Below are 27270 nucleotides of genomic sequence, written 5' to 3'. Positions count from 1 at the left end.
TATCGAGTTCGAACGTTTGCCTTCGGCGTCGTCAGGAATCGCCAAGAGCGAGGAAGGCCTCGTTTACGCGTATCTCCACGCTCTGCCGACGTGGCAGCGATCGTTTGGCCCGGATTCGAATCGTTTCTCGCGATCCTTATCGCGTTTCCTCCCGAAATTTTCGGCGGAAGGTTTCCCCGACACGAACAGGCGGAGTTGTCGTCGACGAAATTCGCGTCGGGCCGTTTCTGGAAGATGTTCCTTGTTCGTCGAGTGGTCGTGCGATATCCGAGACGATAAGGATAGCGGGGAAGGGGGAGAAGGTCGATAGATAAGAGAGCGGATGAGAGACATCCCTTGAAAGGAAACGGGGAGTGGATGTAGTCCGTGACTGTCCTCCGCTGCTGCGTATCGCTATACTTACACGGCCTATCTGACAAATAACTGGACTAACTTGTTACCATTACTGGATTTTAGAGTGCGAATATACAGGGTGTATATACAGTCAATAATAAATTTGGATATTTTGAAAATAAATGTCGAACGAAGGGATTGGTAACTGTCTCGGGTGATACGTAGATAAAAGTGCTGAAGGATTCAGCAAGGGTGGAAAATATTCCGGTACGGTTGGACGAATTAAATTTTGTTAAATGTCAAAAGAAGAACGTACGAAAAACAATTTCAAACGCTTCCGCTTCTTTCGCGTCACGTACACGCATTCGCACGTGCCCAAATGAATATATTATGCCACGCCACGTACATTACGAGATACTAATAGTGTCCCAGAAGAGTGTCACAAGTCGCAGACAATTTTCTCTCTCGTCTTTGTGACCTATTCCCTTATTTCCGCGCTATCCTTTCTCGTTTCCGCATTTTCCGTATCTAATATCTCGCGTCTCTTTCTTTTCACTCCCTGTACCTCCACTTTTGTCTTCCTTTCTGCAGTATTCCCTCTGCACCTGTTTTCATTTTTCACTCCCTTTCCTCGCTCCATTTCTCTTCCTTTTTATATTATTTTCTTTCCCCTTTGTTTCTCTGATATCGTAGTCTCGGCCGCTCCACCTCCGCCGCCTTCTGTCTCTGACAAAGCGTATCAAGAAAAACGGTTCCGACACAAAAGAAATCCACCCTCAACAGCCGTAGCAGTGCTTTCCGTATGCTCCATTGGAAGTTTTCCATCATCGCGACCATGTTCCTATTTTCCGTGAAATCTAATTCTTCGATCGTCGATCCCTTCGTACGAATAAACTTCTTGATATCGAGTACACCCATACCTGAGAATTATTTTATCAGACTTTCACTTTAGGCAGGGTTAATAATAGACTCAAGCTGCTAAACTCGCATTTGGACATTTTCCTTTCTATCAATTCCTTAACTTTACTCACTCGTCCCTCTCCCATCACTTTCATCACCGTACAATGTGCAACCAAGTTCATGCATCCCCTTGTCAAGTCCTTTCAAAGGTTCAGCCATGTGCACACGTCATGCGAGTGCACAGAGCGCGTATAATTTATGATACGCGAGCAACGTAAGCTCCCATAGTTGACTCACCGTAGAGTTCCGGGTGTCGTGCACCGCCCCGGATCCGTTGGCAACATCACCTCTCTCGGTTTGCTACGATTCCGGGATGCTCCCTGCAGTTGGTCTCTGTATACCGATATCACTGTTCCGTGAAGACGATTTACGCCCCGGAGCTCACGTTTTCCCAAACTTCGAGAATCCACGCCTCAATTTCCAAAACCTTGGAAAAGCAAGACTTGATTTCCTAGCTTCGGAAACTGCGGCCTCGATTTCTCAAGCTTTGAGGAACCAAGGCGCTTGCCTTTTCAAGTTTTGATTTCTCAAGTTTTGACTTCTCAAGCTTTGACTTCCTAAGCTTTAAAAACCCAAACATTGATTTCTCGAGCTTTGTAAGCCGCAGCTTTGAGTTACCTAGCTTTAAAGGCCCAGCTTTGACTTTTCAAGTTTTAACTTCTCGAGCTTTGAAAACCCAAGCTTTGACTTCTCGAGATTTGAAAATCCAAGCTTTGACTGCCTATGCTTTGAAATCCCCAGCTTTGACATCCCAAGTTTCGGACTTACCAAACCTTCGCTTCCCATGCCTTTATGTTCAGAGTCTCGAAAGTCTAAGTCTCGACTTCCCAAGCTTTGAACACCCAAGCCTCAAATTTCCAAGCGTCCGTTTCCCAAGCCTCGAAATCTCCACCGGTCGAAACTTTCCACGGAGGTTCTCGCCTCGACTTGTTCTTCATTTCTGAACCGCGTTTCGTGGCGTTTCCTTTCAACGATCGTCGCGAAACAGAGGTGAACTTGGTCGCGACCGGGACTCCCAGCCAGCGGCGTTTAGGAAATTCGTTCTGATCTTTGCGCAGAGTGGGACGAGAGCGCGGGACTTGTTCAATCTATTCGTTTGAATGGCGCTTTCTCTGATTGCACGAACGACCAAAGATTTCGCGAATCGACTCGGTGACATTTGAAACGGGAATTCAGTTTCGTAGGAAATTGGACGTTCGATCCCTGCAGGAAATTCTTCGTGATTTCGCGCGGCTATTATTGTGGTCCCTCGCTGCTGTGCCTGCAAATTTTAATCGAAAATATTTGTCCCCCGAGGTGGTGGGCTTTGTAAATGGTCGGAAGACGGTACCGAATTCCGAATTATTCGCTGTCGTGGATGAGGCTGATTGTAATGTTCGGTCAAGGTAAGCTTGCGAGGAATATTTGCGAAACTTAAAATGAAGTATGCAACCTTTCTGTGGCGTATTATTATAAAGCTTCTGGGTTTTTTAGAATGGAAGAAAAACTTGTGCCTTTAATAAATGTAAACGGAAAAAAAGGGGGGAAATATATGACCAATATATAATAATTCTATAATATAAAGACGATTTTTCTGTACTGGTTATTGGTTGTGCCTTCCCGGCGGGAGTAGTAAACTAATATGATTTTTAATTTACTTTATCCCCAGTGTTCCAACTATTTAATTTAACGGAACTCGATATTAATTACAATGCACCGAAATGGGTGTTAACAAGGTTGCCGTTCAACCAAACCAGTAATCTAACTATTGTGACCGAATTACCGCGATGGCAATTTTGCACGAGGTTTCGACGCAGGTTATTAAATTACCGAACAATTATTCCACGTAAACAAATTCCGTGTAAGAAGATCCTGACCCAATTTCACGCTGGACTCAACGCGAGATCGTAACTGGAAAACGAAGAGCACTAATTATTTCGCGGACAGAAGATTGAAATCGCGGTGAAAGAAACATCTATGTGGTGAAACGCAACATTATCTCGCGTGAAATAAAAGCAGATAACAATAGCGTTATATTTAAATAGCGTGAAACCTTTTTCAGCTTTTATCAAATCGAATAATTCACGCGTTCTACTCGCGTAATTACGCATTAATAATTCAACTGTCTTCCGATCATGCAAGCTATAAATGAATATTTCACTCGTGACAGGTTGACAACTGCTGAACACATGTTCTCGAATATTGTGCAAACAACAGGGTGTGCTTAAAATAATGAATCTTGGATAATATATAAGCAAAAGTGTTTGATCTACAAACAACAAAATAATAATGAAAATTAACCTGTGTCCACGCAACCAAGTATTTAAATCATTTAATGCGGTATATAAATTTCGTCTAAATTATTTTACGCTATGAAACCACGCCATTGGCGAGCTCAATTAGAGCCTCTCATTATGCGAGCGCTCTCGTTACCATGACACGCCGCCGTATTTCGAAATTGCCTTGTATAAAATTCTATTAGAAGTGCAAACGGTGGGAAACGTTTACAGACTGGCAAGAATAACAGAGAACGTTAATGCATCTCGAGGAAAATTTCGTAAAAAGAGGAAACCTCGCGTCGCGATGGCCGAACAATGGACCACTTCACTCTTTTCCATTGGTCCACGCTTTCGGCAACGGCGAACGATGAATTTTCCTAAAAGATATCCATAGATTCGCAAGTCGATTTATCTCGGATTGTCGCAACTGCCCCGAAGGTCGACGAGAGTAGCGTCTATTTATCCCATGGGATCGCATCCCTTCACCCGCGCAATTCCGACTTGGCAATCTACATCGAAGCTACGCTCGAATCGAAACAGTTTTTACCTTCTTATTTCTCTTGTTATCCCCATTTTCGAATCGTTCGCACGTTACTTGAATTGGACGTGACGTTGTCCCATGTCTGCCCGACAGAGACCGATTAATCTTAGCCCTTTGTTATTCTAGCCAAATTGAGTACAAATACGCGATCGTCTATTCTATTCTCAATTATCATTATTATTATGTTTTTTCTGTTCTAAAATACATTCATTAGAAGTGTTCGTGGATACACGAAAAATCGAAGTGCCTTTCTTCGAATATATTTTTCGAAAAGAGACACAATTTTACAGTCGTTTCAACTGAATATTATTAAGATAGTAAGTATCACTCGTGTCTAATTATAAAACAAAATCCTAAAGTACCTTTTCTAAAATCCTTCGTTTCTTTGCTAAACACGTAACGCGTGAGTTACACGCGTAGGTAGATGTAATAATCGCGCAACGTACTCCGAAAACACGTTCCGTGCACTACACTGCAATTGCTTTCGGGTACTCGTGACGGTGACAACGAAATTAGCATTCTTTCTGGCGCGTTTCACTCGGCAGCAGGCGTATTGCAGCCGACGCGCTAAGTGCGTTTGTTTTATCTGCTCGTGCAACAGTGGCTGTTCGGGGGTGCGTTGACAATGGCTCGCAGCGTGAACGTGAATGTGGTCGTACCATCGCGTTGCCACCTCCGATAAGCTTCTCACGAGAATTACAGTGTTCGTAAATACAATCTACCCAAAGTGTGCTCGACTAGTAACATTTTTACGTAAAAGTAATTACGCGCTGTACAAAAATTCTTGCGAAATCCCCAGGCTTGCTTCCTTTGGATTTAACTTTTTTCTTGGGTCCGATTCATAGTGTGTCCAGAGAAAGTAGGGTTCATTCATTCTGGATCCATTCAGTGTTAATTCGAATTGATTTTATTATGCAAATGCTTTTGTATGGAAATATGTACTAATGTACAGAACAGATCTTTTTTTAGAATTTATTTTATTCTGCAAGTATTATAATATGAACTTCACTGTCAATATTTTTTTATATTATTGTATACTGTGTGCATCTTGCATTCTTTCGTATAAGTCCATTGCAAACTTTATCGTTATCGTTCCAGGCATGCTCATAATCATTGTTATCGTCATCATTGTGATATAGACAAATGAACTTTTGTGCACATATGTTAAAAAAGTTCAAATCCCATCGGTTCAAGAATGTATACTTTGGATTGGCCCCCTGCTAGTTAATACACCTTATCCAATTATTTCCACGTTAAAACGAATAATTATTAAATTATGTCGTCACTGCACCACTCTTCTGGCTCTTCTTGCTCCTATTTTCGGAGCTTGCGGTATTTCGCATCGACTGGTGACTCCGGAGGCGAGCACCGCAGACGTTCCACTAGCTTCTCTCGGTTTTTCTGCGGCTGGGATTTAACAGGACCGACATGTTATTTAATGCACGGCCGCTGAGTACATTATCGCGCTTGTTATCTCGTGGCGCGTTAAAAATTATCTCTATCTGCACGTTCGCCGTCCTGGTATTTCATTTTACCTTTTTGCCCCACCCTTTTCCTTTCCCTTTGTTTAAATTTTCCTTAGGGCGCGCGGTGACAGCGCATTTCCACCTACGCTTTTTGAACCGTTAAACTCCTGAATAATTAAGCGTTTGTTAAATTTGTTCGTCGGTTGGAAGTTTTCTCTGTTCCTTTATGCGACTACAGCGCTCTATGGTTAACAGTTTAGTGTCACCAGTTACCTCGAAATGGTGGATGCTGGTGCTTTTATGTCACTTCCAATTTAACTTAGAAAATTAAGCTTAGACTGCGAAGGACGTGTATATTCGGCCACTGAAACTCGACATACATTGAAATTTATAATGAAATTTTTAAATTCAACAATTTTTAAAAAAGAACGCATTATGGAGTACGGCGAGATGAAACTTTCGTTATATTTGTAGTTCATTCATCCGTCGTTGAGTTTTATAAACAATAATTACAAACTTGAAAGTCCTTTTTCATGATATTCGAATACATTTGAAAATATAAATCGCTGCGATTTGGAATCGAGTGTCATTGTCAAACGTTTAACCCATCAGCAATCGTAGGACGTTGATCTGCCTCCAGGCACACCTAACAAACACGCATCGTTTGCACGTGTATGATCACACGTACATATGTACGCGCGACAACGGATTACGCGTCTACATATTGGCTGCGTTTGCAGCAACCCTGCGTTTACGATTCCGTGAGTGGGTGTTTGCGATAGTATCACAATAGTCTCGGCAATTTCACGTGACTGCGTCAATGAAAAGAATTATTCAAATTAAACAGAAATATATAAATCATTAGCTTACCATGTCTAGTATTATACGCGTAGATGTTGACACTCCAGAATTATTTGTTATGTGAAATAAAAATTCTTTCAAAGCATCTTTTTCTCTGGCGAACGTACGATAATGGCCCCTTGGTCAACGATCCCCTTTTCAAGGCACGTCCGGCTAGTTTCTTCCGTGGCAAGTTGATATTTTCAAAAGGGAAGCTTAGCGAGCTCGCCACGTCGTGTAACTCCCGACAACTGTAAACCCCGAGGTCCTGACGGTGTTCCCATGACTCGAGGAGTTTCCCAAGATACACGATTGTCACTTTTGAACTTCGCGTTAGGAAACACGACGCTCGAACAGCTAACGCGTTAAGCTAACTCGCTTGACTAACTGGATTTTACAGTTTTGATCGAGAATGTTGCGCCATTTCGTTCAGTCCCGTGATGAAGTTTGGTATCCCCCTGTCGGGACAGCTTCGCCTTGATAATACGTTGATGCTAGTTTCGCTTTCTGTGACACGGGGATAGGAAAGTTTAGTAGACGATCTGTTAAGAACTCGAGAAGCGGGACGTGTAATATTTTAAATTATATATTGCACAGTGTAATAAAGATTACACGAATGTTCTAAGAATACGTTTAATCAACATTTAATGCTATCCGTGGTCGGGAATATTACTTTTTCGAAAGACACTGAATTAACAATCTGAAGCTTCGAGACGCAATTAAAATTTTATCTCCGAAGTTATTAAACATTTATAATGTATATAGTAATACATAGTAATAAGATCTTCAGATATAAGAATAAATGCTACATTATATGATTACAAGAAAGATTATAAAAAAAAAAAAATATTACTCCTTGTATATTATCAGGGTCATTTCGCGAAATCGGACACTGAATGGACATACCAATCTCGAAGGATCTCGAAATAATCCTTGAATGCTTTCTGAACGTGCTAGGTCGTTTCCTTTTCCAGATCTCAAGGCTCGGTTATATCAACGTTTATGGATCGCGATCCGATTTTCAGATTTATCGCGTCGACTGTTCGCCCGTGGACGTATACGGTGCATCCACGACGTTTCCGCGGAAGGATGTATTCCTTTGGTAATCCAAGCTCTCCTTTTACGTTCAAAGTAACATCTCGTTCCATTGGAAAGCCGCGTCTCCTTTTTTCGTTCCTCTTGCATCTTCGTACGCTCCTCGCTCATTGTGTAATATGATTAACACAAAGCAATGGTGATGCTAACAAATATGCTTACGAATTAGAGTCCCATAAATAATATCACTCTGAATTATTTTCTCTTTGGCACTTAATTGCTAAACAATTAATAAATTCCAGATGATTGTAATTCAGCTCTGTTTACGTGGAAACTTGTACTATAACTAACAAATTCTACAAATTCAAACGTAATAAACGAATATTACAGTAAACGAATTCGTAATGAATCATATTTTTAAGATAATTTGTCTTTTCGATTCATAATATTGCATCCTCGTCGAACACAATCGTTCAATTTGCTGACGAGTTTCCAACTAGCACCCGTACAATTATTATAAATGCGCTCGTAACGACTGTTCTTTGATACAGAATCAACTGAAACGTGTTAACGCGATATCAAACTACCTGACAATCGTCACGTATACCGCGACAGCGAGAGCCATACTCTCGCGGGAATTCAAACTCAAGCGATCGCTCGACCGTGAATCAAAGAGAAACGAATTTTACCTTTGCGTGGCGTCGGTCGTTACACGCGCGCGAAATCTCGACACACGCATCCTACACCAGTCCAAACAGCCCGATTAAAAGAACGAGGTTAATTCCATTGCGTTCACAGTCGAATAAACTGACAGAGGCGTTGTCGGCAAAAACGCGTAAAACGCAATAAAGTCAAACAATTGAATTTCCAGCGCGAAGCTGACTTGCGCGTGCGCGCAATCGGCGATCTACTCGACGAGGTAAGTACAGGCTTGATAATGAATATTTGAAGCACGCTGTATTTGATGAATTGTAATTATTTCAGGTAGGCTACAGTGTTCCAGGTTTAATTACAGGCTTTATATTGAAGCTCCATTCCTGGGCTGGGAAATACTGAAAATAGTGTAAGAGGAGAATGAACGATATTGAATCTGCAAAGTGGTGGAAAATATATTTTTAATCAAAGGTTTAATCCAGGTGTAACAGTAACAGTAAGGAAAAAAAAAACATGTCGAATTGAGTAACCTCCTTCTCGAAGTCGGTTAAAAATAGATAAGAATTAGAATCCACCTTTAAATTAGGAAAATATGATATTTTCTATATTTCCTCAAGCACAACAAACCTCACATGCCTACCTATTAATAGCTAATCAGATTTAACATAAAATTCCGTTGGTCTGCACTGTAGCAATCCGAAACGAAGTACAAGCCGCGATTTTCACTCGGAATGCGAGCGAAAGGTACGGACGACGAGCGGTGAAAATTTGTTAAAAGTCGGATAATTAGTTTCCCGCTGGAGTTTCGTTGATTAATTCCCGCGCTGAAACGCGCGAGGAAAAAAAAAATATCAGGAGCCCGTGACGTCCGGTGATTTTCCTGGGGATTCTGGAAAAATATACTGGAAAACGCAAGGGATCGCGCTGAATATTCGATGCCTCGCTGAAAAAGCGTGTCAACAGATATCTAACGGGTTGCCTGGAGCGGCGCGATATTATCGCGGCTCGGCTGCGCCGCGCAAAGTGCTATTAAAATATAATTAACGTCGCTATAAATTATATTTACTGCCACACCTACGTATGCGTGACCCGTAATTCGACTGCGCGACTACCGACACTGCGCGCTTCCAAGTTTTATACGAGTTTTAATATACGAGTATTAATAAAGAGATGCTGGAGAGAGCCGAAATGGCCACGATGCGGTGAATGTAACTTATTAGATTCTTCGTAATAAACGGCTGCCAGCGGTAGCTACTGCAAGCTCTGCATTCGTTCACTCGTGTTGGAATTTTTGGTTGAACTTTAGTTACTTCCTATGTTGTAGAATTCTAAAAAAGACTAAACGGGTTCCACCATAGTCTTTGTTAAATATATTATGAGAAAACGATACGTGTTGCATCATGCTGAACCGTTTCAACCGAAAATGATATTTGTGAAACAACTCATCCAAAATAGCGAAACTCATTCAGGAAAAGAAATATAGATACCCAAGCTGCTGTTTCTACCGTGATTCACGAAACTCATTCAACGTCAAAGATAAACAAGCCAAACGATCGGTTTCGTTTTTTTTTTTCTATAGGTAGATAGTTCACCTTCGTCGGTTTTAGTTTGGAATTTTCAAAAGCTTAACTAACCAACGATATGCTTAATTCTACACGAGTGGTTTTAAATGTATCGCGAATCACCGACGCTTTTGCGGCTGCGAGAAATACGCCACTGTTTCTCTAACAGGTTTTATTTCACTCGTTTCAGTTTCCACTAATTCACCTCGACTATTTCGAAACGCAAAAAACCTTCACCCGGGAGGAAGGCATTTCCCAAAATGTTTTCCTGTGTTCACGCGATTCTCTCGCCTGGCAACGGTAGAACCGACCCAGAACTCCCGCTAAACCATTAAATATATTCCGTGCTCAGTGTTCTCCAAGTTCCCAGTCTGAGAATAAATGATTCCTGTTATTCCTCATTCCATAGTGCTTCCACGTTGGAAACTGTTTTCTATCGCAAATTGCGATAAAGGTAAACAAATGAGGTAATCACAAATGCCTGCTAAACTCCGAATTTAATTTAACCCCCACGGTCTTGAACATTTCCACTGAGGAAAACAAAATATTATTCAGGCGCCTCGGGTTATTCGGAGTTGAAAAGATGTAATTGATTCGAAGCATTACTATATATATTCACGAATTTTAATTTCACAATCTTCGAAAATTGTGAAAATTATCAAACCAGTCTTCAATTGGAACGTTTAATCACCTTAATGTGCCAGCAACTCGAAGCTTTCTTAACATTTTCCGAGCATCCGATTCGTGATCCAAAACTAATTTTCAATTTGAAAATCAGATCACCTTTACTTCACAAACAATCATTCTACTAACACTTCGAGTTCCAAAGAAAGTAAACCTAAACAAATCTAGCGATTATTACAGGCGAATTCGAAAGCTGGCTTGGTCTCGATTAACCGCGGATTCGCGACGAAAAGTTTCCAGCTGTCGCCGATCCACGCTGAAATATTCCATGTCGAGGCAGTGCGAGAAGCGAAACACCGTCGAATCGGCGACCACCGAACGCGACGCGTTTGTCCCGGTGCAACGCGTCGTGACGCTCGATCGACGACGCTCAAGTGCCGTTGAGAAGCAGTTTAACGCTGGACGCTTCACCTGTTGATACCTTTTTGCACGCTGGCTCACAGCACCGCTCGTCCAGGCGCCAAGAGAATGAAATTTCACGGAACTGTAGCACGACGCGACGAGATTGTCGCAAAATTGCTCGAAATTCGTTCACTCGACGCTGTACAGCTACTGGAGTCCAACATTTTTTAAATATCGATTCTGGCTTATCGATTGCAGCTTGGGATCTTAAAAATATCTTTATGATACATGATCTTATGAATAATGTCTGGGATCTGCGTATATGATCTGTATATAAAAAAAGAATTAGATTTATCGTGAAATCCAAATGAAGTAATATGAGTTTAATTAAGAAATAATGAAATCTCGAAATCTGAATTGAATATAACGAACCTGTCTGAAATGTCGTTCACTTTTCAGAGCTCCAAAATGGACAGATTCCATAGTGGTTTAGAGTTTACAGTCGCGATTTACGAGTATTCATAAAGCGTTTATCGCGCGTTGATGACTGTGTAAGCTTAACAGGAAAATGGGAACAGATGATGAGAATGGTAGGTATTAATTATTAATGGGCTATGAATATTCCGCGTTAAAGTGAGCGTGTCGCGAGGAGTAAATGGCAATTAGAGAACGTAGACTCCTTCGAAGATTAACAAGTTATGTCGGTGTTTCGCAAGTTTCACCCTCGCACAGACCCTTTGATTAGAGGAAGTCTTCCGGCGAACATACTTGAGATCCCTTTTCTTCTCTAAAAACCACGGTTACATGAAAAATCAAGATTGATAATATTGATTATTTTCTGTCACGTATCATACATATCATAAAATTTGTTTATTATTAATCATTTCATAGCTTATTTAGTTCATTTGTGTATCGATTTTGAGCCTAACGTATTTTGATTTGAATTTAAATTTTTTATTCGAACGTGAATCATTATAGAAGATCTCTTAATCCAAAAATTAAAAAGCTATTAGACGCTTGTATTGTGTAGTATATAATATAATATCTTTATTCTTTTTGTTCGACAGCTGGCGAAATTTAGTTCAAGAAACGACGAGTTGCACAAATAAACAAACTAAATCACTAACTTTCATTAATTACAAATTGTTCCGCGCCGAGCAGTTCGAGCCTTATTATTCAACGATGACGATACGGTTCATCATAAAACATTAATGCACACTTGGATCTATTCCGGTCCCGCGACGATCATCCCTGATTAACGGTGCCGCTTAATCGAGTACGGAATTCGTGTAACATGGGAGACAGAAGCGTTCGTATCTACCAGCTCGTCGATACCGCGCGCATTATTTAGTACGAATGTATGTTTGCATTAGCCGGCGTTGTTTGTTTCGCGAATCGATAATTCCATCTTCACCAACAACGTCGAATCTCGTTTTACTGAGTAAAATTTCAATGGCCCGTTAAAAGTGGCTAATGGCTCCTAAATGGACACCGAATGTATGGAATCGCTGATTACGTCGGCAATTAAATGATTTGTACTCAAGAGTACATCAAGTCCGGAATTAACATGAACATTTGAATTGTTAGTGGATGCGCAGTAATCAAATTGTCGTGTCGTTTGACACTAGCATCCACGGTGATAATAGATTTAACGTTACGTCGATGAGGGGAATGCACAACGACGTCTCGATGAATTTGTCGAAAATTCGTCGATTCGACCGCGTCGATTATTTTTCATTATATAAAAATGTTCGCGAACGAGCCCGTTTTATATTCATGACGTCCCTATCTACAATAATATTTTATTTACGATTTAATACCCAGTACTTTGAATTTGAAATCTAATATCATTGATGGGTATATTCGATTCTATTCTAAATAAATGACTAAATCAAGGATTCGAAAATATGCACGAGTGAAGGAATGGTTTATTTAAATTTGTTTAAAAACTAAAATTGCCGAAGGAACCGTTGCATTTACATTCTTGATTTAGAATATCAAACCGTGGAACAGCATACAATATACCTAATTATATCATCCAATTCGTGCTTTATACATTCATTCGGTAATGCGACAAGCGCAAATTGTTAAATCGAGAACTATTAATGATGAATTCATCGACGACACTCCACGGATATTTAATATTTTAACTGTTGGATGGCTTGCAATGAAACCAGATGATAATTTCATAATCGGAAATATGACATTCGAATCTCTCTGTTCCTCGGTTATTCAAATTAATAACCATTCACACGAGCCACTCATTTATCGCTCGACTCGCTTTTAACAGGATTAATAAAAAAAAAAAAAAAAAACCGTAACAATTTTCACCTCCGCGGAAACGTATACTTTTTAAATGCTGGAAAAGCATTAAATTCAGCAGTTTTAAATACTGCCTTTGAAAGTTATAGCTGATCGACATTTATTTATTGGAAAACTAACAACAAGCAAGTGCAATCGAACTTCCAAATAAAATAAGTGAGTTTTTGAAAACCTTTCAACCCCTATTCTATTTTTATTGCATCTGTTTTTACGTCCTGTCCCTTACGCTTATATATAAATATAATTTGTATCTGTATTTCTGTATTTGTATTATGTATTATGCACCTGTACCGATGCGTTCTCCCGTTAATAACTAAATAAATATTAAAACTAATCAGAGTCCGTTAATAAATAATGGACTCAAACCGATTCATTCAAAATGAAAGAGTTGCTCGCACGAACAATACATTTATGAGAAGCGATTCTGTCTTCGTGGCAAACGGGGGCTCTCCAGAAGCTAAGGGGCGTCAGCACTGGGGTAGGGGCACGATATCTAATTAACGCCGAGACTTAATTAAGTATTCACACCGATCACGGCTGAAGGAGCAGTGCATCGTGTTTCCACGCATTCTCGATTCTATACAATATCTCTCTGGCTCAAGAGCGCGGTTCCATTATCAGTAATCGTCGAACTGATAAGCTGTAAGCAGTTTCCAGTTGGCCGCTTCGGAATTCACCGAGCGTGATATCGATTACGTTTTGCCAATCGTTCGCAACTGAGACTCGCTTCTGTTCCCTTTTGTTCCCTCCGTTTGTAGCTGACTTTTGTCATTTCCTACTGTCTTTGACTTTTTGTCTATCCCCGTTTCCGTTTCCTCTCAAAGTCTCTTATGTTTACTGACTCTCATGTTTATCCGTTCACAGTTCTCGGGAAGCGCGGACGATGTTCGGGAACACACATTATTCTGCACGACGATACGTCGTCACTTTAGTTGCATAATTAATTTCAGAGAGTTAGAAAGGGACAGAATTAATTTTTACATCTTAAATATCAAGAGGAACATGTTTGGTGTGGAGGAGAATATTGTAGCTGATAAAAAAAAAAAAAAAAAAAAAAAAAAAAAAAATTCAGTGATGTATAATATACACTCAAATATACAGAGTGTCCCAAAACTCGGGGAGGAGCCGGAAATGGGGGGTAGCTGAGACGATTCTGAACAGCAATTTCCTTTGCAAAAATGTCGGATGGGGCTTCGTTAAGGAGATATTAAGCGAAAACCCCGACCAATCAGAGCGCGCGTAGACCGTTGGAGCGGCCGCGGTAGCAAAGGCTACGCGCTGGCGGCCGCGCTTGCACGCGAACGAATGACTCGACGTGCATCGAAGCATCGACCTAGCGCGTAGCCTTCTCTAACCGTCTACGCGCGCTCTGATTGGTCGGGGTTTTCCCTTAATATCTCCTTAACGAAGCCCCATCCGACATTTTTGCAAAGGAAATTGCTGTAGAATCGTCTCAGCTACCTCCCATTTCCGGCTCCTCCCCGAGTTTTGGGACACCCAGTATACATATATTCGTATCATAAAAAGCATCGCAAGGTAGCTTGAGGACATGTAACTCACCCCGTGCGCAGTGAACCGTGAATAATACAGAGGTGTTTTATCGTCCCGTCGCGGAGTGTGTTAACAATCCAAAGGATATTCACAGTGACACGCGAAATCCGCAGAAGTGGTTGCAGTTGCGTGGTTGGGCTTGTTCGAACGAGGTCAGGTGAAAGGACTCGACCCACCCCGCGAGAACCTTAGAAACGGTCGAACGAAGGAAAACTTAGAAAGAGAGGCAGGTTGCATGTCACAGTCTAGTTTGTCTAGACGCGTACTATCGGTTAACCATTCGTCTTGGGCGGTGTAGTCCACCGTAGTCTTCCACGGCGCTTCGACCCCTCGAGGAACCTTTTCGCTTGTTCCCCGCGGAGAAGACCAACAACATTCCTGCGCCGTTTTCACGCGAACCCTCGACGACCAAAGTAAACCCCTCTGCGGACCGAGAAATTCGATTCTTAAGAGGTGTCTCCTCTCTGAATGCTTCCTTCGCTCTTCTTGGGAAACTTTCCAGAGAGGATTCGCAATATCCCCCGGTTCCTCGTGTATCGTGTTACGAACCAATGGATACTACTCTAGAAACGACTTCCTGATTTCAGTAGTCGGGAGCGAGCGTTCCGAGCGAAGGAGCTATAATAGTAACGGGGTTCCTTGTTCGAATTAACATGTGGGTCTCGAGAAGATTCCGGTGTGACGCTCAAGGAGGCGTCAAGACTTCAGGACGACATTGCCTGGATGAGGTTTTAACAAAATGGGTGACACGTTCTCTAATAAGGTCTATCCCAAAGTGACATCGTCTAGGATGACTCTATGTCGACATTCCTTAGATGAGGTTTACAGAAATGGATGATTTACATGTTTTCGAGTAGGATCTACCAAAGGATCTATCCAAAAATTACTTAATCTAGGATGTATATTTTGAGGTACGCAGCCGTAACAATTCTATTCAATTTTAATAGAATCAACTAAACTCGTATTGAATTGTATTGTGACTAAAAAAAGATGTCGACACTTCTAAATTATCGTATATGCATACAGAAAATGACTGAAAGGAAGCAGTCGAATGTATGCGCAAACAGAATAAATTCCCTTCTTACACCTAATCCCTCCCAACACAAACGTAAACCGTAATTTAGTTCATCCCGCGAAAACTAAACATCGTTTCATCTTGAAAGACATTTTTGCGCGATAGCTAATACCATCGTTATCGTAAATTACCGACAGTGTAACGTGCAGAGCTCGCTTATCGGATCCGATCCCAGGAAATGAAAGGTACACCGTCGTCCCTCCAGCCTGTTCCATCGGTGCGTCGATTCCTCCGTCGATATTTAATGAATTTTCTCCGGGCAAACAGCGACGGAGAATTGAAAAATTACCGAGCCCTGGGCAAAATGGGAAAGCAGATACCAGGAGGCGAAAATTCATCGAACCCGTTCGTGCTCCCGCGTTGCTCGGGGAAAATCGGAAACTTATCCGATACAATGTTTTCTTCTGATTTCCGTCGCCCGATTTCCGGCACGTTCGTCCCACTGAAAAAAGCTCCCACGTCCCAAAGCTTTATTCAGGTCCGTGCATTTATCCACTGAACGCACTAAACCGTGGACATTCACTTTAATTAGCGTTAAGAATGATTGGAAGCGGGCCACGGCAATTGCTTTCGAAGCGTCGCGATTTTTCCCTCTCAAAGAGCTAATTTAATGTACATAAAGTTTGAATAGAAAGGAAAATGCAGATATCGGGAGGGCTGATTAATATCAGTATAAAGGACAGGTAACCAAGTTTCGTCTTCTCAAAATAAAATTTTTTAAAGTGGTCTAAAAAATGTTATGTCATTACGTATACAAATATAACACAATGTTTAGTTCTATATTGATTTCGATGTGAAACAAAAGTATATCTTTAATAGAAACTTCGTGAAATTTTGATGTACGAAGTCACTATACATCGGTGTATTTGTTTCAAATCATCCACACTGTATGAGATAGTTTTAAACTTGGTAATAATAAAATATTTATAATAAATCGTGTTCCACAGAAATTTCTATCGTATAAAAATTCTCATAAATATTCTCGATCTCTCTCATCAGAAATACGCGTCGATGAATTTCCCTTCCCCTATCCGTAGAGACTCCCGCTCGGTATAATACGGCGTATCATGCTGTATCGCTTTAATTAGGCGCACATTTTTCCGCGGACCGTAAAATATTCGCGCTGGAGCCTCGGATTTCCTCTCCTTATTGCGCGGCGCCAAGATGAAAGTGAAATAACGCCGCGCATAAATAAGTGAAACTCGAGCAACGAGAAGCTCCTGATGTTTTTAAGTATTCCGGTGTTTTCAGCGAACCAGTCACGCCTCACTTTATTAAATGTAATTCCGAAAGCAAGTTCGGGGAGGTATTTCGTGAATTCTTAACGAAGATTAAGTTAAACCGAAACTGGCGGAGTTGGAATAAAATATCTGTACGTGTTTCTCGCACTATAAACAATAATTACGACTTTTATTATTCTCAGCTGAGTGTTTCGAGAAGACTCGGACGAAGAATAGGAGTAAGTTACGTAACGTAGGCATGACTGAAACGTAATTTGTTAAACATGTGAAAAGAATGTAGATTGAAGGTAGACAATATAAAATATCAATTAGTGATATTCGAATAGTAATTTTCAAATAATGATACTCGAACGGTAATACTCAAGCAATGACATTCAAATACTTAGATATTCGAACTCTATAAGTAGCACTCGACTATCAGTGAAATACTTGACTAATAAATTAATATATTAATAATTAATAATTGGGAATAACAGTTGGGGACTTAATGCAGAGTTATTCGATCAATTGGAGGCAGAAATTAATCGATGACGTCCAGAAATGGTCAGGACGATGAAATTTGAACCGCGCCGTGCCGCAGAAGCTGGTTTCGTCGCTCGGTAGTCGTGAAAGGAATCCTTCGAGTGCTTTGCGGCACCAGCAGTGGCTATCGATCAATCCGCATTTCTATTCCGGCTTAACGCAGGAGAACGAAGAGCTGAATACGAGGGGCGAAAAGGCGCTGCACCGTGAATACCAAATAGGTTTTTGGTTACATTTCGCGGCCCGGTACACTGACCTTTTCTCTTTCCTTTCCGATAGCCCCGATTCTCCGCCGCGGAACCCCTCCGTCTGTGGATTTTGTCTAACGAAAACGTGACTTACAAACACCTGCGCCGTTCCACCATCGTATAACCCTCGAAACTTGTAAGTAATAATTTAAAGAATAATCCTTGTAGTATCTAAATACTCCTTCAAAATATAAGCACTTTTACCAACTCCCTAAGCTTCCGATTCAGCTAATAACTCCATTATTGTTAAACAATGACATAAAGACTCTCAGAACGTGACTTTGAGCTGCGTAACATTCCACGTAGGATTCGAGGCTGTTTCGGTGGGCTGCGTCTTGCAAATGCAATCTCGTCGTACGAGTAATAAAATTCCGCATGGAACAATCTCGTCGATACATCATCACGCGAGTTCGCAAACGTTCCGCGACGCGGAACACAATATAGTTACGGGTACTACGACAAAGCAACCGAACTCCGTGCGGCCGGGGGTTCGATGTTCCAAAGGATTCCGCGAGCGTTCCTGGTCGTCAAAGCGAAGTGGCTGGCGCTGTACTTAGGTACATTGCACACTTTGCTGGAAATTGGATCTTAGGAGCGGCGTATAACCGAGGTGGATCTTCAGGGTAATCCTCGAAGGTGGTTTCGGGGGTGGCGTCACCGAGCTTTGGAATCAGACTCGACGGACTCGCGAGTCGAATTCCGCGAGACTGGAAAAAGGGTGTTCGAGAGGAATCCCACGAATAAACTGAACAATAGATAAGGCTGCGAGGAAAAATATTTTCCTTAAAGTAATCTAAATTTCTGACGAAGATGTTTCTTCCTTTTAGAATTATATTTTTTACATTCTTTACTCTGTCCAACAATTTAATTCTATGTTATGAAACGAAATCTTTCTGATTATATTCTCATAAAATTTTTAAATACATTGAAAACATATTTTGAAAATCCACAAAACAAACAATTCCAACAGTTCCTTTTCATGGAAACCTTTCGATGAACTTTTCGGTAACCTAACGCAAGACCAACGTGTTCACTGACACAGAAAAACCATCTTTGACTTCTTGCTTCGAACGTCATGTTCACAATTTGTCACTTACCTCGCCCCGAAGTACTCGAAGCAGGGCTGCGAAGATCTTTTTCGAAGAATTTCGACTTCCTCCGTTACTTGCTCAGCGTTTGTAAATTACCATTAGGGTAAATTGAAGTCGAAGTTTCGTAAAAAGAGATGAACGAAAAGAGTAAGCAAACCGGCAATTTATTAGGGAATTCCCCGCATAAATGGCTCTAGTTGTCGACCTGAGAAAAGCGGCAGTGGAGACGAGCAGGGTGAGAAGGGACAAGGAAAAACGCTTGGAAGTTTTTCACGACGGCAATTAAGCAAGTGTTCTATCTTCTTCCGTCTCGATGCTTTCTTTTCGATATCTGCCATTTTTCTAATTTCTTCATTCGTTCTTTATAAAACGTGTGATTGAACTGTCGAGGGATTCCTTGGCAATTTCGTTATATTTTTAGATAGCCAATCTTTCTGGGAAAGCACAACGGTTTTACATTAAAGAAAATCTGTGTCTAGCGATTCCACGGCTCGAAATTAACCTTATCGAGCAGGGAACGGCTCGGATCGATTACCGGGCGAGATCGTAGGGCGACGGTAAGCTCCGAAACCTCTTTCGTTTCGCAAACGACTGAGTTCGAGGTGAAGTGAAAAGTAATCAGCTTTTCCGGATCGGTAGCGGATGTCATTGCGCGCTCGATCGCTCGACTCGCTGCGCTGCTGGTCTCGCCAACCGAAACGAAGCGTGCCGAAAGCGCGAGATCTTTTCGCGCTGGGTCATTCCACGCGAACACTTTCAGATGTTGCACGTCACTTTTATACAACGTGAACCGCTCAATTTCATGACCACGAGCAGCTTTTAATTGTAAAACTATAAAAGCAGCGTGACACAGTCACGCATTTCATCACACCCGAATAAAATTGTCTTTCAACGTACCGTACCCTCACACAAGTGTAAAAGAAACACTCCTCGATTTTTAAAATACTCACAAACATTGCGTAGAAGGAAAAATTAGGGGTTGCATCCATTTTCTAGGAATTAATTCCCGAAGAAGCCTTACGTCGGAGCAATTTGACCGTCTAGCACCCACAGGGACTCCAAGATATGCGAGTTCCTGGCGAAATTCACGACGTTACCTCGGGAAGTGTCCGATTTCGCGTGGAATGACCCCAGACCGCAGATTCCCGGAAGCATCACGAGGCCTTCGCGGCGTTTCTTTCCGGCTTCCGTTTTAACGAGCACTCGAGTTCGCGTGCCTCGTCACGGGTAAGGAGAGGCTTCACGCGATCCAGAGATCATTAAACCTTTACAACACACTCCGCGAGTAATTAGCCCGACGAACGCTATCTGCGAATGGGTAAACAGTCCTGGTATCGCGACCGCCGCGAGCAGGAGTTCGCGATCGACCGGATGTTGCAGTGGTAGTGATTTATTAGAAGCTTCGTGCCCTGAGGAGAGCTCTAAATTGAATCGTACACGAGCCGACGTCGGATGAATCGGGGTAGTTTTCCTATATCCGTATGGCGCCGGTGTAATTCCATGGATCTGTGTATCCGAGGAACTGTTTACAATACACTTTGAAATAAATCTTGGGGATACTTGAAACGGTATCATCCCATCGTCACTGTTTGTGTTTCACAGTTGCGTCTAGGTCGAAGTTCACGACAAAATTCAACTGGTCATTGAAAAAATTAATCTTATCTACAAGAAACACTCAGCTGTTCTTATTCAAGAGATACTGCATTTCAATAAATATTATCTCAAACAGCTGTTTTTCATTTTCATTTTCAATAAAGTTTGCTGAAGATAGCCAAGCCATCGAGACTCCGCAGAAACAAAAAAATATACTGAAAAAGTTATGAAAGCATTATGGAAGAAATTAGGACGCGCCAGGAGTCAGTAAAATAAATAAATAACAGAAGAGAGCCGAACGCTCGATTTCCGCGCAACGTGGCGGAACGTCGCGTTACGAGCATCGGTAGCCAAGGCGAAAATATCCAAGGCTCGCTACCCAGCAATTAAGCGCGGCAAAACTAACGAGAGTCGAGGCCCCCGGATTTCACGAGCGGCATTAACTTGAGTGCCACTAATAATTCCGGTGGCGTGGTCGTTAACTCGTTAAAGGGTTGCTCCGAAAAAGTTACCGACGCTTTTTCCCCGTTTACGTTTGGAACGCGGCTAAAGTCGTCGCGATCCACCGGCAGGCCCCTGTGGCAGCGATGAGATCAAGCGTACCGCAAGTTGCATTGAAATCTTGCGAACGGATTGACTAGGAACTGAAGCTTTCGAGTTATTTATTGAAAGGAAGCAAGATGAAATTGCAGTAAAATCACTGTTATAAAAATTAATTAACGAAGGTATTCGTGCAGGAGTATTTTCATGTAATAGAGTAACAAGTGGTTAGCACTCAGCTTTGAGCCGAATTTTGTTTCCGCAGACAGCTTGCAAGGCATTTTGATATTTTAGGTTGATGGTGCTACAATATTGTAATAGCATGTGACCTGAAAGTTCTACTGAAAATTGTACCGTAGAGGGTTAAGTGAAAGTGGATAAAAAATTCTTGTTGAGAACAATACACATAACAAATAATAGTACGATCATGTACAGAAACGTTGAAATTCCACAATTATCTATTACCTGAAATAAAAATTACGATAATAGTCCTTTAAGTTCCTCTTTTACTGATCGTTACCAACATAATAGCGATACATCCGGACAGAACATAATTGCAAAGTCCCGCTTACGTGCAACTGAAAACCGGAGGAGTCGAGTCGGCGAACAACAGAAAGTTTTAACATTTTCCTGGTACCGACGAAGTGAAAACTACGTCGCGAAGCAGCCCGAACGACGCGCGCATCGTGAGATATCTTTTAATAACCGTCGTAAAGTTTATTAGTTCGTCGTAAAGTTTATCGGCCCCTGTCCCGCCGTGCTCGTCCCGAAACACGTGGAACTAGGTTGTTTAGAATCTCGCAAGAACCCCTCGATGTAAGTTCCGAAAAAGTAATACCACCATAAACTCTGCGCACCGTGATATTCAGCTGCGCAACTCGTTTCGTGACACCTGGCGGGGCTGCCTTTTTTTCTCAGCATACATAAACATTGCTGTTTTATCATAAGTTACAAGTTTCACATTGCGTCCCCAGGCGGTTACGCTTTTCTAGAAGAATGGATCGATAATAACCGAAACTATATTGGTCGAAGATATTGGAGCAGGAATTAGAAGATATTTGGAAGTAGAAATTATCGATACAGGTGGATTTGAAGTTTGGACACTTAATTGTAAAGATATGTACTCTCATTCAAGGTTATAATTAGAGTTACAAATTTAATGTAGTCCATACCATATGAGATTCATTAAAAGAAAGAAATTTTAGAGCCCCTTTCGGGAAACCCTTTTATAACGAAAGATTGGCAAAATATTTGTCCTCGTGAATGTATCAAATGTATGTACATACATTACCATTTTAATTTAGAAGAATTTACATTTAGATGTTTATACATATTTCATTCATATGCATGAAAGTACATGAATCCTATTTAAAAAAATTAATGTGTCTCTTAAGCCACACGATACGAAGACAGGTCGTTGGAAAATATCTCGAATCGAATTCACGCCGCATCTGATCGGCAATGGGGCACGTTAGTCGTGGACGAACCAGAGAACAGAGCAGAGATCGAGACCATCGTTCCCGGAGGCAAAACGACACAGAGTTTGATGAACGAATCAATTACGGGCGCCGTATGAACACCCGGATGCCGACGCTGGCGCAGTCGGTTTGTATTCCACGGGGGAAACTTGCGCGAGTCCGTCGTGTTTGGTGGTGCATCGTACGCGACGCACAGATGGTGTGCAATTCAGGAAAACGTCGGGAGTAAATTACCGCGGCACGGTTTTCAGCAATAAATCACGTCCGGCGCATAACAACCGGGCAACTGATTCCGCCTTAGCGAATAATTTACGGTGACTGTCTTCGACTCGAATCGGGACGGACCCACCCTCGGAGTCTGCGGCCAAAATTTTCCTCGCACCGAGTTTGGAAATATTCCTTCACGACTTGGTCGACGTCGCGAATCGCTTGGGTAGATTCTAGGTCAGGGGTGGAATCGAAAGGACGCAGATCACGAGTTATTTTGTTAAAACTGCAGAGGGATACTTATTTTTATATAAATTTATTCTAAGGGTGGATAGTGTACGCAACGATACTATTCATTTATTATCACCTGTACACTTATTCTGATCCTACAAGATTCTAATTTTCTATATTTTCCCACGGGATACGAGTGGTGGCATCCTTCGACTGAGAAAGGCGCGCGTAAAAGGATTGAGAGCTCTGATATAGATATACCGAAACTCTCGCCGCACATTCTCACTTTACCAGGGAAGCAAATCCCCGAGACGCGTGCACGACGACCGCCAAACAATTGTTCGTCTCCTCGGGCACGTCTGACCAGACTCGCAGGAACAGCTGGTCGCGAGAAAATTGGAAAGAATCTGTTCAGGGATACCTCTTTCGCCGCACATCTCAAATCTCTCTTGCACCCCGCTACTGCCACTCGAATCGTGACGAATCCTTTTCGTCGGACACGGCTGAGCTCGCGCGATCCTGTCGATATTCCCTTGTAGCCTGGTCTTATCACCTATTCCTTATCCCTAGCGGCGAGTTTCCCTCGGACGATGACATCCGCGAGGATCCGTTCGGCCATCATACCTGTATTACCATTCGGGGTCCCTCGGTTAGTGCTGATGTTTTTTTTTTTTTTCGTGGATCCCGAGGACCAAGTTCGTATCATGCATTTAAATGCCGCTTGTCCTAGACCGAAAGTTGCGTCGACGTTCCCCGCGGAGTGATAAACATAAAACAAGAGCGTCGGGATAGATTGAGCGCCAGCTGGATAGTGAAGCGGGGCCGGCGACGGGAGAAAATGACGAGGCTGAAGATGAACTCGCGAGGAATGAGGGAAAAAAGGGAAAACGCGTTCGAAAAATATTCGTGGAATTGTCGTGCGGTGTGTCGTTGTCGAATTTAAGTTGGATTGACGGATTTTTTGTCATCTCCCTTATTCGGGAGACGGAACAACTTGCATAAATTAATTAACTCTACCAGTCACATAAAAATTGTAACATTACCAACGATTATTTTTTCGATATTCTCTCTTATTAATTTTATATACCGTTAGATGAAAGCTACATCTGTATTTATGCATTCTACGATATTTATTTGAGCATTTATATTATAAACGGGATTTAAAAAAACAAAACATTTCTCAATTTTTTGTTTTATGGAGATAATCGATTCGTGCAATGAACGGTTCAATTAATAGTCAGTCTGTATAATTAAGTCGTGATAAAATATCGATGCATTACTGTGTACATATATACTATATTCCCCTTGCTTCGAACACCCTCTAGCTGTCCATTATCTTCCCATAAGCTCGCTCTCTCGATGCTCTACTATCAAACCCCTCAATACACACTATTAGGCCTTAACAGGACACGCACCCTCGTCCACGTACAACACACATACACACACACATACACAGATACACTCGCAACCGCCATTTGGTGCAGTCCAAGGGTTCGCTCCAAACTATACCTCTTAAACATGCTCATTACACCGAGTGCTTATGAAACTCCTTTACACCTAACCAATAGGGGCAACGGTAAGCACAAGACGATTAATATTTATTGTCAGACAAAGATGTATCCGTGGGGATCCAATGATATTAATGTCAAGTATATAGAAGTATATAAAAATTTCTCTAAAGATTTATTTATTATTATTATTCATGTCAGATCGCCACGTGCATCAGTATGAAAAAAAGTTCCACAATTAATTGTTGTGATTCAAGTGTGAAGTCAGGAGCTTTTTTGTATCAGAAAAGTACAGTGTGATAGTCTTTTAAGCAGATCAATATTTAAGAAAATGATATTGTCTCACTATAGGGCTAGGAAAGTCTGATAGCATGATACAATGAAGTTCTAGACGAAAGTTTCAAGTGACCTCAAAAGTTAAACTTGGAATAAGTCATTCTAGGGTCAAGACACAATATTTCATTTAGCTCTTGCACGTTTCTTTCGCGTTTGTGCTCTTCGTTCATTATGCATTCCGGTTCTTCAACTACTTCTACTGCAAGGACAAAGAAAGAAAAGTCCCGGATTAAAGGGAATGTGGTACAACAACCACCTAGAATGTGAACAACGTCTGACCCAATACGTATGCATGGTTTTCTTCGTAGAATGCTTCCCATAAATTCTTTGGCGATCAAATGTTGCATGTTTCGTATAAATATGTGGAAACTGTGCTTTTCCTTCGCGATATCAAAATCGTCGCATGAAAGCGGGAATAATTGCACTAACTGTCGTCTCCACCTCCGACTCCATTCGTTGCCAAGTAACTACCTCTTCCATTTATCAATACATTGCAACGAACAAGGTTCTCATGCAATCGTCGAGGTTACATTCATCGAGGCTCTAATGTACTGGATTCACGCGAGGATCTGGCATGAAAGATTCTTACGCCTTTTCACGAATCGTACAACTTTTATATTCGAAAAATGATACAGAGCCCTTTCTTTCAAGATGTTTTCAAAAACTACGAGTTACCACAGATTATATCTCTATTGTCAAGATAAATTCTTTCAATTTATTTGTTATTCATTCACCCATAGTCGCGTCAAGATTCTTTCATAACAGGAGCCCAGAGTTAGGCAAATTACATTTCGAATGGAGAATCGAAATTCCAGATTTATTCGCGAAGATAGAAACAAACGAGTCCTTCGACCGATGTCCTTTTCCCACGGAGAGCTCAACGTTTTTCCAGGACGAGTGACTGAAGAATTCATTCGTTTGTACTAGTCCGAATAAATTTGAAATCTTTATTCCTTGTTTGGCTAAAAATTTGCCGGAGTCTGCGAGAGAGACTTGGATAGAATCAAGAAACCGTTAATCTCATCGAATAGGAACTCGAAATTTCCAGTAATTGCGTCTCGAAGCTCGTACGGCGGACAATGCAATTCGGGTGAACACTACGTTAAATACGGCCTCGTGTTTATTGGTAAACCTCCCGTGCATTAATCATTGCTCGTAGAACGCAGGAAGCACGGCATCTACACCATGGCCGATTTATTGGACGGAAGCAGCCGCCCGAAACTACCGATCGAGCTCCGAGGGCATGGAAATAAATTAGGGAGAAAATTGGACCCATTCTAATCACAGCTTCTTTAACAATCGTTTTTTTCCCCTGAGTGCTTTATACGTTCACGGAAAAAATTTATCTCCCCTGTGCAGCTATCGTTCCTTCGCATCTTTTCTTTAGCTGCTAACTCGTTCGTATGAATAAAATTAAATGATCAGCCAGTCATAAAAATTGAACTTTCCCCGTAATTTATGGAAGAAATATACTAATTTTATATTTTCATTATTATTTTTATCGATTTGACTAAAAGTTTGAGGGGTTATAATTAGACTGCGGACATATCATAATACAGGAAGCTTTATTCTATTTTTCTATTCAGTCTAATATATCACTCTCACCGCTACAAATTCCGTTTCTCTCTGCTTTAAACAACATAAAAAAATATAAAATAAAAGAATGCCAGAGTTCCCTTCACGACAAACTAAGAGAAGATATAACGCAGGATGGTCTCGGTCTATGGCTCTCAATCGACTCAAATCGAATAGTTGCAAACGACCATAATGAGAATCAAGCTGAAGCTTCACCCTGTCGCGTCACGTTCGAGTGCGAATCGCGTTTCACGATACGTCGGTTTATACATATGAAACAACACGCTGACCCGTTTCGCTGGCGAACAATTTAGCAGCAATAAGAAGATTATATCGCGTGCTTTCATCCACGGGACACGGTATCCGGCGTGTTTAATTCCGGTCAACGGACACGGCTCGACGTGCGCGCCCTCCCCTTCTTTCCGAATCGAATCGCGATTTTCAAAACTCGATTAACCATCCGTGATCGCGTTCCTCGCTCTCCACGATTTTCTCTCGGCGAGAACGTGTGAGAACACCGTGGCTGGACGGCGTTGAATTAGCACGTTAATCAGTTGGAATGGTACGAATGGTTCTGTTACGAGCTCCCCCTTCCCCTCGGGAATTGAAACTTGGAATATTGAGTTCGACGCCAGCTGGAGACGGAAATAAATAACAACTGCGTTGCTGAGCACCGAGCAACCCTTAAGTTGTTTGTCCGCGCTAATTGTTTTGAGCATCGAAGGACAAGGAAGTTTCATTACTTTCCCTCATATACATTAACTTTAATCTTGTTTATGAATATAGGACAACTTCGAGTGAGACTTTATTCAGACACTCGTTCGATAATTTTTAATATACTTGTGCTGTTTCTGTTTAAGTAAGTGCTACGGATCAAACAACCCCCCGCGGCTACTATAAATTTCCAAAGAATGAGACAAATCCATAGCGGTAATTGAACCGTCCAGTCAACGTCGCCCTTTTTCACAGAGACTTCTTCGTGCAAGCCACGGTTTCGTTAACACTCGGGACGAAACGGAGGAAACGAGCAAGCAAGAAAATGGAAGCCAGATGACGCCGACGAGGCAAAGTGCACGC

At 41.7% G+C, this 27270-nt stretch overlaps 2 protein-coding genes across 3 annotated transcripts in view; both read right to left on the bottom strand.

Moving 5' to 3' along the window:
* LOC128885395 (serine/threonine-protein kinase tricornered) overlaps positions 1-10755 on the bottom strand; it is a 249157-nt gene extending 238402 nt beyond the window's left edge. Inside the window, exon 1 of the mRNA XM_054139419.1 lies at positions 10745-10755. The gene's annotated coding sequence lies outside the window, so the exon portion shown is untranslated. The remainder of the gene's footprint in view (positions 1-10744) is intronic.
* The window catches only part of LOC128885399 (zwei Ig domain protein zig-8-like), a 349005-nt gene that overhangs the window by 95358 nt on the left and 226377 nt on the right, over positions 1-27270 (bottom strand). The gene's annotated exons all lie outside the window — the stretch shown is intronic.

Source organism: Hylaeus anthracinus, unplaced genomic scaffold (assembly GCF_026225885.1).
Source record: "Hylaeus anthracinus isolate JK02 unplaced genomic scaffold, UHH_iyHylAnth1.0_haploid 11981, whole genome shotgun sequence".
Taxonomy (NCBI): Eukaryota; Metazoa; Arthropoda; class Insecta; order Hymenoptera; family Colletidae; genus Hylaeus; species Hylaeus anthracinus.
The sequence above is the reverse complement of the archived record's forward strand: the minus strand, read 5'-3'. Positions and strand labels throughout refer to the sequence as shown.